This window comes from Tursiops truncatus, chromosome 12 (genome assembly GCF_011762595.2).
Source record: "Tursiops truncatus isolate mTurTru1 chromosome 12, mTurTru1.mat.Y, whole genome shotgun sequence".
Classification (NCBI taxonomy): Eukaryota; Metazoa; Chordata; class Mammalia; order Artiodactyla; family Delphinidae; genus Tursiops; species Tursiops truncatus.
In genome coordinates this window covers 26360045-26373053 of record NC_047045.1, presented here as the reverse complement: position 1 = coordinate 26373053, position 13009 = coordinate 26360045, and the positions used below count along the sequence as shown (strand labels likewise).

General features: G+C 35.2%; 1 long non-coding RNA gene across 1 annotated transcript in view; it reads right to left on the bottom strand.

Annotated features, from left to right (window-relative positions):
- Positions 1 to 203: 203 nt before the first annotated feature.
- Positions 204 to 13009, bottom strand: part of LOC141276080 (uncharacterized) — a 157537-nt gene continuing 144731 nt past the window's right edge. The window contains exon 6 of the long non-coding RNA XR_012325019.1: positions 204 to 1164. This is a non-coding gene — a long non-coding RNA (uncharacterized lncRNA). The remainder of the gene's footprint in view (positions 1165 to 13009) is intronic.

The window sequence follows — 13009 nt, the reverse complement described above, 5'->3', positions numbered from 1 at the left end:
ATTTTAAAATAGTAAATAGTTTTTTTCTTTATGAGATATGCTATAGTCTATTAATTCCCTTAAAGGTGTTAATAATTAAATTTTAAAAAATCAAAGCTCAGAAAGAATTTTTATTTTAGTGTAAGTCCATAGGCATTACTTTCAAATCTTAATTAAGTCAAACTCTATAATCTCCACTCCCACCCCCCAAAAAAAAATCCATAACCACTAAAAACTTCTGTTTCATCCAAACCAAAGCTACAGTTTAGGATTTCTGAAAGATTTAATTCATACTTTTTACACAGAATTGATTTTGTGAGAATAAAAGGCTATTTTACCAAATCACTTACTCTGAGCAGAGAATAATGTTCACATAGGCAAAATTAGAAAAAAGCAATATTAACATCTTTGAATGTCAGTGTTTGAAATACGTCTTAAACTATTGACAGTTCTGTCTGGCACAGCTTTCTGACCACCTCATGAATTAGGAGAACGAACACAGCCTTGAAAAGTTAGAAGCTTTCCTCTTTCGGAAAAGTCATATTCACAATGACTTGTCATCTCCATTGTAAAACCCCCTCTCTGTGGAAGTTCTCTTGGGTCTTTATTTCAGTATTAGAAGGGACCAAACTCATTATGCTATTTAACACCTTGAACTAGACAGCAACTTGGCACAGGAAAGGAGCAGCCAGTGTTATATTTGCCATTAAACACAGGCACCTTTTAAACTATTCAGAGTGCAATTTTATTAAGCAAAAGACATATTATTGGCCTAGGGCCATTTACTATAAATATTTCCTGGTCAAGAACAATTGATGTAGAACATCTTGAATAATGCTACAGGAAATATAAAACAAGGCCTAGATGTCAGAGGATATAAAACATTACATAAATGTTACAAATTAAACTTAAATTATTTTGAAATCATAATTCATAAATGATCTGGATATTGTTGAAATAAGGTACATAAAATCCAATCCTAGATATAATGAGAAGGCTGAGTTTATACAATATATAGGATATGCAAATGTCTCTCTTCTCTAATGCTCTCAAAGTAGAATCCATGAAAAGCAAATCAGTTTTTGGCTCAAGAGAATGTTTCTTTCCCTCCAAATGTGGGAACATTAACCAATCAGTATCATTTTGGATGTCCTTTTTTGTCTTCATTACTTTCAACCAGGAGTCCTGAAAGTTAAGCAGTAATAAAGGAGGAAAATTGAACACATTATAATGAAATTTTACTGAAGCCAAAAGCTTATTTCAGTGGCTACTAAGTGGTTAACATCAATTTGTAGGAAGATGGTAACTTAGTTATTCTTGCCTTGTTTCCAGATGGATACAGAGCAGCAGGAGGACTTCATGAGAATTTTAAAAAGAAAGAACTATTTTGGAATGAATAAGAAACTGATAGTCCTTATTTTAAAGGAATTCAAAAGCAAATCTCTTAGGTAGCAAAGGTATAACTTTGATTAGTAATATTTTGCAGTAGATATCACCCGTTCTTTGCCAACAAAGTTTTAGCATTGCTGTATAAATAAAGAGAGAAAAGTATATTTGGGGCTCACGTAATATATACTAAAACAGAAATGAAAAATTATTTTTATTTAGAAATATGTTTTCAATGTAACAGAATTATCTTAGCAGAAACTTGCTGTATTTGCCCTTAACTAGGTTCAAAAATTTGTCTAATGATTTTTGCTGAATAAAGTAATTTGTCATTTGATGACCCTGAGACCAGCAATCTCTTTCATCTAAGCATAGTTTTTTTTCTTGATACAGGAAGTGAACAATGTAGAGAGAACAAAAAAACACTAGGAAATGAGAAATTTGTAATATAGACACACCTTTCATTTCACATACCCTCCCTCACTAAGAAGATTTGCATACATGTGTTATAATTTCCTAAATAGAATACCAATTCCTTAAGAACACAGAGATAATCCTTCTACTTAGTTGATTTCTCACAGGAATCAGCAAATTGTGAGTACCTAAGACTAAGTTAAGGATCTGTTAACTAAATTAAAGGTAAAGTTTAATAATGACTAATTACTATACATGAATCCCCAAATTTCAACTTAATTAACTGAATAGACATAACACAGGACAGAGTAGGAAGATCAGTGTCTAAGTTAATTCTTCCCACTTACCAAGTGAAGTCAACTTGTGGACCTTAGGGAAGTTGCCTAATCTCTCTAGAAGTAGGTTTTGTCACAATTAAAATGGCAATAAAACAATACCTACTACAAAGTTGTTATAAGACTGTAATCAACTGTATGTTACATATAGTAGTGAAAGCACTATGGAAATAAAAGTATGTATCATAATTTACAAAAAAAGATGTGGCAGATCAGCTCTATACCGTCAATAAAAGGTATAGAGTATAGCTCTATACTCTTCAATAAAACTTAGTGTAAGTACTGATGATTATTACATCTATTTTAGAAAAGAAACAGCTCTAGATTGAGAGCACTTGAACAAAAGAGTATAGGATTAGAAATCTATAATTAAACCTAGAGAAGTATGTATAGTTATACCACATATTCCTGAAAAAAGAATGAAGGAGCTCACACATCTAAATACAGTTTGAAAGGGACAATTAAAAATAAAAATGGGAGAAAAACAACTCCTAAGAAACAGGGAAATAGCCATATTTTCAGAACCTGTTATGACTTATTTAGTGTAGTTGGCGTTTAAATTCCATCTGAGCTTTACCAAAATTGTTGCTGTGGACAGATTGAGTGAGACCAACTTCCCCCAGCTGGTGTGAACTTCTTCATGAAGGGTGAGCAGCTGTAAGCCCTCGTACGTGATTTGCAGGGTCTTGCATACTCCCCAGTGAGTTGTCTCCATTTTACCTACACTCTTCTGTCTCCAGCCACAATTATAGTTCCCTCACAAACAGAAAATCTCCTCACCCTGGACTTTATTCTGATCTAGGCTTTTTAACTCTATCTTCCTCAAATATATTCTGTCCTATCTGAAAATATCTGTATGTTTTCATCCATCCTCTTCTCCTTCCTCTACTGAGAGAAAAATATAAAACCCCTCCTGTTTTCTAAGGCTAACTATCCTCTTGTGATCTTGATTGGTTTCTAACCCTCTTCCACCATCAATTTCCTGTCTATTCATTGTATTTCAAACTCTTCCTCTCCACTGGTTTCTTACTCTCTACTCAGTAAAATCTTGATCTTTTCTTACAAACTGCATTTCCTGATTCCTGACTCATCCTAAAGTACAGAGAATACAACCTAGGAGGTAAACCGAATTCACCTTGAATACCAGTTACTCATGAGCTACCCAGATCCCCATCCCAAGTATTCAGCTTGAGTCTTATTTTGAATTTTTCTCCCCTCCCAACTATATTTGAATTTAGCAGTGTCATCGTGCAGATTTTCCCAGCGATGTTTTTGCTTTGACTTCTTCCTATTGGTTTTTTCCAGAATCATACAAATTTACACTTGATTCCTTCTTTCCTGAATTATTGTCATAGCCTACTGTTGGCTCTTCCCACCCCTAACTTCCCGATCTCTAATCTATACTTTACGATATTACAAGAATTGCTTCCCCGAATCACACTTTTTATCTAATTCTTGTTGTTAAAATCTCAGTGATTTCCATTGCCTGAGAAATAAATTGCTATCTCCTAAGCAAGGCATTGAAGCATTCTACAGCATACCCCAAATGAGCTTTCCAACTCTCCCTACAACGGAGTTTCATGGACTCTCACTTCCCAATTGCAATGCAATGAAGTTGGCCCTTGCTTTCCTGCCTCTGTGCCTGTGATCATAATTTTTTTTTTTTTTTTTTTTTGCGGTACGCAGGCCTCTCACTGTTGTGGCCTCTCCCCGTTGCGGAGCACAGGCTCCGGACGCGCAGGCTCAGCGGCCATGGCTCACGGGCCCAGTCACTCCGCGGCATGTGAGATCTTCCCGGACCAGGGCACGAACCCGTGTCCCCTGCATTGGCAGGCGGACTCTCAACCACCGCGCCACCAGGGAAGCCCTGCGATCATAATTTTTGATACCAAGATCACTCTTCTCAAAACCCTGAATGTCTTTGATGTCTTTAAAGATGCCCTTCAAAGTCTTCCTCTTACAGTAAGTTTTCTAGGATTCCCCAGCCTGAACTTTTTTCCATTTTTCAATTTTCCACAAGACTTTATGGTTTTCTTTTGACATTCACCTTCTTCCTTATCCTTTAGTTCTTTCTCCATGTATCTCTTCTTGGCTGGTAGACTCAAGCTCATCCGTACCAGTCATTATGTCGATTTTGTCTCTGCCCCATCCCTCAGCAAATCTTTCTGCCTTAAGAATACTTGGCGCTCGTTTAAAAGTAAATGAAGGTTGACTTTGCACATCTCTACAAAATAAAAAATAAAGACCCAATTCTTCCTTTCTTCTTACATCAAAACAGAAGTTCACATTTTGCAGCCTGTTTGTGCACACCTACACACACAAAGAGCCCCTGAGATCTCATCAACTTCAAAAGTAAAATCTTGTGCCAAAGTGATGTTTACATGGTGGGTGAAAAGAGAGAACTGGATGACAGGAAGGATGACAAGTCAAGTGAACCAAATCTGAAGTGGTAATTTTTACAACCTGAATAATCTGCTCTCCATATGTTCCCTGCAAATCCTAGGAAAGGTACTATAACCATGATCTTTGCATTAGAGTTGCACATATATAGATTCACCTCTACGCAGGAATAAATTTAGAAATAGAAAAACGAGGAAAGATTTTTGGCAACCTTTCCTGAAAGTGTGTGCAAAGCTGAAAAGCCAAATGGAGAGAGGAGTCTGCTAGCCTTTATCACACACCACATACAAAGTAATCACACATCATAATGCTTTCATATCCTATGTTCCTTTCACATTCTCGGACATGGCACCACATAGTTAAGCTTCCAGCAGCTGGAGAAATGATAATGCAGCAATGCTCTGTCTACCCATAGAGTTCAGTGCCTCCTTTAGAGATCTTGGCTTCAACAGTTGGAGACAAATAGAAAGTTTTATGCTCATAGGCTGAATCCAGACTGTGACCTAAATTTGTTTTCTTAGGTATTTTTTAACGTTTTAAATCTATACAATCAAAATTGGAGAAAGTAAGGTGAGTTCACTTTTATATGGAGGTGTATTGCAAATTTTTATACTCTTAAAAGGAGATCTTGTCTTTCCCTCTTGTCCCCTTTGTTCTCATTGTCCCTTATGTGTCCCATCATAAGCAGGGAGATATGGACTACCATTTGGGGAAGAGATATTTTAGGTGATTGGTTCACATCGTTTTTTTAAATATTTTTTTTAGCAGATCTTGAGATTTTTAACTTAATTGTGATGCTATTTACTTATTTATTTGTTTATTTTTGGCTGCATTGGGTCTTCATTGCTGCGTGCAGTCTTTCTAGTTGTGGCAAGCGGGGGCTACTCTTCATTGCGGTGCGCGGGCTTCTCACTGTGGTGGCTTCTCTTGTTGCAGAGCACGGGCTCTAGGCGCGCGGGCTTCAGTAGTTGTGGCTCGCGGGCTCTAGAGCACAGGCTCAGTAGTTGTGGCGCAAGGCTTTGTTGCTCCGAGGCAGGTGGGATCTTCCCGGACCAGGGCTTGAAACTGTGTCCCCTGCATTGGCAGGCGGATTCTTAACCACTGTGCCACCAGGGAAGTCCCTGTTCACATCTTTAGAAATGATTTTATTGCCATCATCCTCAAGTACCTACGTACCCTTTTGGTAATTTTCATTAGATAGCATCCCCTTTATTAGAAAATATGAGTACTCATGAATACAGCACATCAGAGGCATTAATATTTGGGCTCTGTGTTAATGAGAACCTGTTCTCCTTAGGTACTCCAAAGCAGACAGAGGCCATCATTCTTGCCCCCCTTATTTATCTTATCGGCTAACAGAAGACCAAGAAAAGAATAAGCAAATTGTTAATATACATCTGCATGGCTTTTCGTAGTTGTATTGAGGTAGTGGTGTGATAGGAGGAGCATGTTTTGGGCCTGGTTGTCTGGGTTTGAGCTATTTCCAGATTCTTCTCTTCATTTGCTGGGTGATATTGAACGAGTTACTTAGAAAACTTATTTTGCATCTATTTAATCATCTGTGAAATGAGGATAATAAAACTCACTCTCAAATTGTCCTAAGGATTTAATAATACGGTATGACTAAAAGTGCCTAATACGCTCATTAAATTGTAACTCCCTTTTATCTACTTCTTTCCCCCACCTCCATTATAAAGGTAATTCAAGCACTATTTTGTCTTTCAGGTGGACTCTAGGTGTGGACCTAGTTTTCACTTTTATCTCACATCTATCTCTGGACCCATCTCCGTGCTATGTCTATTTCTAAAGCACTCTATTGCTTTTCACCATTTTTTAAAAAATGCTTATTTTTTAAAAAATGCTACCGGTATACAAACCACTTACCTCTGCACAATACCTCAGTGAATTGTCATAACAGTTATTCAAAATAGATTATCTGTAATCTATACATGAGGAAACTGAGGTTAAAAGGCTAAGTGACTTTCACAATACCATGAAGGCTGAACAAGATTAAGTAGCTTCCACCATCCCATAACATGAGGAAGTAGCAGTTCTGGAAATTGAACCCGGTTGTCTAATTTCAAACTGACTGAACTTTCTCCTCCTTCATCCTGGGAGAGCTTTACTTTAGAGAGTATCCCCCACTTTAATATACTTCTATAATTTTCATATTAAACTCAACATTTTGCCCTCTTCCGTTTCCTCTTCCTGCTCTCCTCTAGGAACCGAGAGAAAACTCTGCCTATTTCTGTAAATAGTAATCTTTAATCATTATTATGTTAAAACAGACTTTTAACTGGGGAAAAATATTTCAAGCCATGGTATTTGAGCCAAATAAAAGGGGGAAAATAGTGCTTATCAATTATATTAAATGACTTTTTTGGGTAAATGGCAGATTATACTTTTTAAAACACATACCACTTTAGGGTATTACATGATCATTAACTATACAGAAAAGACATTAAATTAACTATGGCAGAAGGAACATAACTATTTGTACAATTAACAGTTAACAATAGCAATCTTGGAAATAAGGTTGTGTAAACATCATTAGGTAAGTAACCAGGCTTAGGCTTTAAGGAAGGAAAAATGAATGCAATATGGAATTTGAATGTCTGGATAATGTTTAGATCACTTCTATAGGGTTTCTGAGTAGCATTTTGTGGAAAACAATATAACCTATCCTTCTGATTAAGATGAAAGAGAGAAGGGAAAAAAGAGACTATGCTGATGTAAAAGAAATGTTTTTGCACAATAAAAAGCAGCATTTCCACAAAAATAATGTATCCTCTTAATAAATAGTAGGAACACTGAGAATTTTTCTTAAGCTACCATCAGTCATTAAATAGTAAAGCATATTATTTCTAAGTATCTCTATTATAAATAATTTTTTAATTCAGATAATACCCTAATAAAATTAACAGCAAGAAATTATAAAAGACTATGTTAGAAACACATTTGGCTGAAAGATGAGAATATACATGTGATTCCTCTTGAAATGAGAGCTACCAAACCACACAATGAAGTATAGTGTAATGGAATACAAAAACAAAAACAAAAACAGAAAGTCTGAGTGATTTGAGCAAAGACGATAGGGAAAAAAGAAGAAAATGAGTAAGTTTGTCTGCCAAAATGTTTACAATTTCAGACATTCTTATTTTGGACCCTGAGAAATCAAATGATTTTATAAATATGATTTACAAATAAACTCGAGGACATCCATACAGTTAAGTTGCCAAAACCATGAATATGATCAGGAAGAATCTTTAAAGCAATGGAAAATTGTTAGTGATAAAGTGAGTTAAAAATGGTAATGTACCAAAAATACAGACTCTGGCCCCAACTGTCTCTAAAATCATTACATTTAGATGTATGACAAATTGATAATTGTTTGGGAAAATATAAGCAAAATATTAACAGAGGTTATCTCTGGATAATGTGGTTGTGCAAAATTTTAAATCTCATTTTCTGCCAGTATTTTCTAAAATGGACATAAATTAATTTTGTCAAGAAAAGGCAATAAAGCCGACATCAGAAGTCCAAGTTGACTTAGCCTATTTTAGATGCTGGTCACTCAGACATGGCTCACGCATTTTCTTCAGTCAGGGAGATGCCACTACCAAGTGACTGACAAAGGGAAATAAAAAGAAACTCCTTTTTCAAAGGAAAAATCATAATAAAGCAGCCCGTTTTTGGCTGTCAGTACGATCACATCAGATTCTAAGACCCATGGAGAGAGACGTTTCATTTAGGCTCTGTTCTGTGCAGAGCTACCTGTGCCATGCACACAATTATGATCACTGACAGTCACTCAGTCTCCTTCTCTTCTGTGCCATTGCTGCCCTGGTGCTGCCTCGGCAGCATATTTAGGTTTTAAGTTGTCAATCATGATTCTTTTATATTCCCGCAAAATGAAAAAAATTCGTAATATAAAAAAGACGCCTGGTGGGACAAAGTTTTTGCTGGACAACTGCATTCTTTTCCGTGTGTGTACTCTGCAAATGTCTAATACACCAAATGTTCCATAGTCCAATCAACGTAAGTTTCCTTGTTTTAGTTTCCATCTAATATATGTTGAAAATTTGGCTCATTTTTAAAGAATATTCAGCTACTGTTGCACAACTTCCCAAGACTGCCTGAGATTAAATAGGGAAACCAATCAGAACAAAACAAGATCTCCTTTGCCCTTTTACATCAAAACACTACAATCCATTCTCTAACTGTTCCCAAGAGGAAAATCTTCATTAAGCTGAAATACACACATTGCCATAAATCAAAGCAACAATATATCTCTGCTTTGCACGTTCTATTTTAGGCTGAGTGATCAATACTACTTACCACTTAGGGAAAGAAAATAGGTGTGTGTGTGTGTGTCATTGTGTGTGTCTGCGTGTTTCAGTATTTCAAATGGAATTTTCAGAGAATCTGAAAGCTAAAGAAAAGCTCTACAAGCACAAGATTAGCATTAAAATAAATAGACATTTAGTGAACTTAAAATTGAATTCTAAGAGTAATGTGTGGGTATGTGTTTTCTCTTCATGAGTCAAAATGACCTAGGAAATATTTACTACTCAAGAGATCACCTTTGAAAGCCCTAGAATCCTAGGATGAACAAGGAGGTGGCAAGCTTGGTGTTTTTAGGAACAACTACTTAGGGTTTAAAAAAATAAATTGTTTGATGAAGTTCTCATCCCATTGCCAAGAACAGCTGGCCAGATATGTGGCTGGTCATGCTGAATAATAAAGTTTGGGACTGGATTGTCCCCTTGAAGTGTGTGAACTGCTAGACCTTCAAGTTCATTACCAGAGTTCTTCATGCACACACTTCTCAGTAAACTAGAACAATTTACTATGCCTAAAATTGTGTGAAGCATTTACCTTAATTGACAATGAGAAGTAATTAATTTTATACCAGGGTTTTGTTGTTTTTTATGTTTCTTCACAGAATAAATTAGATATATGCAAAATCAACAACAACAAAACCTTGTCAATTATCACTGCACAATTTTTGTTTTCTGTGCTTATTTAGTCTTACATTTATAGATTCAAATGCAGTGTTTTTTCTTTTTCTTAATTGAAGTATAGTTAATTACAATTAACTTCTACTTAACTGAAGTATAGTTAATTTACAATGTTGTGTTAGTTTCAAGTATACAGCAAAGTGATTCAGTCATATATATATATATATATACACACACACATATACATATTTTTTCTTTTTCAGACTCTTTTCCATTATAGCTTATTACAAAATATTGAGTATAGTTCCCTGTGCTATACAGTAGGTCCTTGTTTATCTATTTTATACAGAGAAGTGTTAATCTCAACTCCTAATTTATCTCAAATGCAGTGTTTTAAAAGAAGCTTGCTCCTGGAAAAATAAGCCAAATACTCAGAATGAAATTTATTTGCTGTTTGAAATAAATGTTTCAAATTTCTGACGTTTTTAAGTGGAGAAAGATTAATGTACAATGTGTTCCAATAAGTGCTGTGAACAGAAGTAGTTAGGACTTTGATTATATGTCTCATCTCAGAAAATCACCTTCAGAAACCTAGAATGCCCTAACTTGAGTATAGGGCACTACTGAAATTACATTAAAAAGGCAGGAAAAGTGTGGTTACAAGGTAAAAATGTAAGAGTAGTAATTACTTGGTCTGTGTTAGGGCAAAGTCAGGAGACAGAGTCATGGAATGAAACCCGATTAGCAGAGGTTACAAAAAGAAATAAGGAAGCACTTATTGTAAGTGCCTGAGAATCAAAAGAATGTCACTGAAGAGTCCAAGTCCACTACTTAATAGGAAAAGGGAAAATTACAGACTACAAGGAGGGCAACACATTTAATTGCTCCTTGGGTGTCTTTTCTAAATACTAATAATTGTAAAAGGTTGCTTAATGTGATAATAGTTACCAAGGTTGAAGAGATCAAAAGGCAATGTCAGAAAGTAATAGATTGAGGTTAGTACACATTATTGTGAATGTATTCATATTAATGGTACCTTGAGATGGACCAAGGAAGGAGATGCATCTGATGCTGAGGTGACTGTGAGTGTGGAGAATGGTAAGATAAATGGAAAATATTCATTTCAATTTGAGTGGTCAAAAGACAACCATTATTCCAGCAAAATCTTTTAAAACTGATAATCATAAAATCAGTCAACTAGTAAATGTTTGTTGAATTTAAATTGTATTACTTAGAGAGACTATGGACCCCAGTAGATCTCTAAAATATACATGACTTATTGCTACTTAAGAGGATTTACTCCAGATTTTGGTGAGTAGCTAATAATGTATGTTACTTGTGTACACATTATTAGCTAATTGTGTACAGTAATTAAAGAACAGTTATGAATATGAAACTTGGTAATGAAGATATTCTAGGTCATATGTGACCAATGATCCAGGGTATTCAGCTTTATTACTAATGTGACACTAATATGAACTCTAACCACGTCAATTTCAGTGTGTAGGATAATTCTATTCTGCATTCTAACACCGTTATCAAATTTTTCTCTTCAAGAGGGCTTGTTCAAGTCCCTGTGAAAAAAATATGAATTGTAAATAAATACCTTATACCAAGGGAGAAGAACATATAAATGTACATTCTGACTTCCTTAGATCACAAAATACTTTTAAATATTAAAAAAGGCTTTTTCACTTGATTTATCTGCTTTCCTTCAAAGAATCAGCATTTTTTTTTATATTTTAATTTTTTACTTAGTGGCATTGAACTTAAACTAAAGAAAAACAAAAACTGTTCACCCATTTGTCCCATCACCTACCCCCACCCCTCTGGCCTCTGGCAACCACCAATCTGTTCTCTGTACCTGAGCTTATTTTTGTTTTAAATTAATTTTTAGATTCCATATATAAGAGAGATCATATGGTGTTTGCTTATTTCACTTAGCATAATGCCCTTGAGGTCCATCCATGTTGTAGCAAATGGTAAGATTTCATTCTTTTTTTATTGCTGAATTATATTCCATTGCATGTATATGTGTGTGTGTGTACATATATATATATATATATATATATCTCACATTTTTTTTATCCATTCATCCATGGATGGACACTTAGGTTGTTTCCATATCTTGGCTACTGTAAATAATGCCGCAGTGAACTTGGCTGGTGCATATATCTTTTCTTTTTCTTTTCACTCTTTCTTTTTTTTCACTCCTTTTTTTTTTTTAAGTATAGTTGATTTACAATGTTGTTTTACTTTTAGGTGTATAAAAAAACTAATTCAGTTATATATACATATAGATCTGTTTTTTCAGATTCTTTTCCTTTATAGGTTATTACAAAACACTAAGTATAGTTCCCTGTGCTATACAGTAGGTCCTTGCTGGTTACCTATTTTACATAAAGTAGCGTGTATATGTTAATCCCAGCCTCCTAATTTATTCCCCCTCTTTCCCCTTTGGTAACCATAAGTTTGTTTTCTATATCTGTGACTCTTTTTCTATTTTGTAAATAGGTTCATTTGTACCAATTTTTTAAGATTCCACAAATAAGCGATATCATATGCTATTTGTTTTTCTCTGTCTGACTTACATCACTCAATATGACAATCTCTTGGCTATCTATGTTGCTGCAAATGGCATTATTTCATTCTTTTTTCTGGCTGAGTAATATCCCATTGTATAAATATACCATATCTTCTTTATCCACTCATCTGTCAATGGACATTTAGGTTGCTTCCATGTCTTGGCTACTGTAAGTAGCACTGCAATGAACATTGGGGTGCATGTATCTTTTCGAATTATGGTTTTCTCTGTATATATGCCCAGGAGTGGGATTGCTGGATCATGTGGTATCTCTCTTTTTAGTTTTTAAAGGAACCTCCATACTGTTCTCCACAGTGGCTGTACCAATTTACATTCCCACCAACAGTGTAGGAGGGCTCCTTTTTCTCCATAACCTCTCCAGCATTTATTATTTGTAGATTTTTTGATGATGGTCATTCTAACCTGTGTGAGATGATACCTCACTGTAGTTTTGACTTGCATTTCTCTAATAATTAGTAATGTTGAGCATCTTTTCATGTGCCTCTTGGCCATCTGTATGTCTTCCTTGGAGAACTGTCTATTTAGATCTTCTGCCCATTTTCTGAGTGGGTTGTTTCTTTTTTTGATATTCAGCTGCATGCAATGTTTGTATATTTTGGAGATAAATCCCTTGTCGGTCACTTCGTTTGCAGATATTTTCTCCCATTCTGTAGGTTGTGTTTTCGTTTTGTTTATGGTTTCCTTTGCTGTGCAGAAGCTTTTAAGTTTAATTAGGTCCCATTTGTTTATTTTTGTTTTTATTTCCATTACTCTAGGAGACAGATCCAAAATGATACTGCTGTGATTTACATCAGAGTGTTCTGCCTATGTTTCCCTCTAGTAGTTTTACAGTATCCAGTCTTATATTTAGGTCTTTAATCCATTTTGAGGGAATCAGAAATTTTAAAAGGAACTTCAAATATTGTAACCCAACTATCAAACGTTATTGG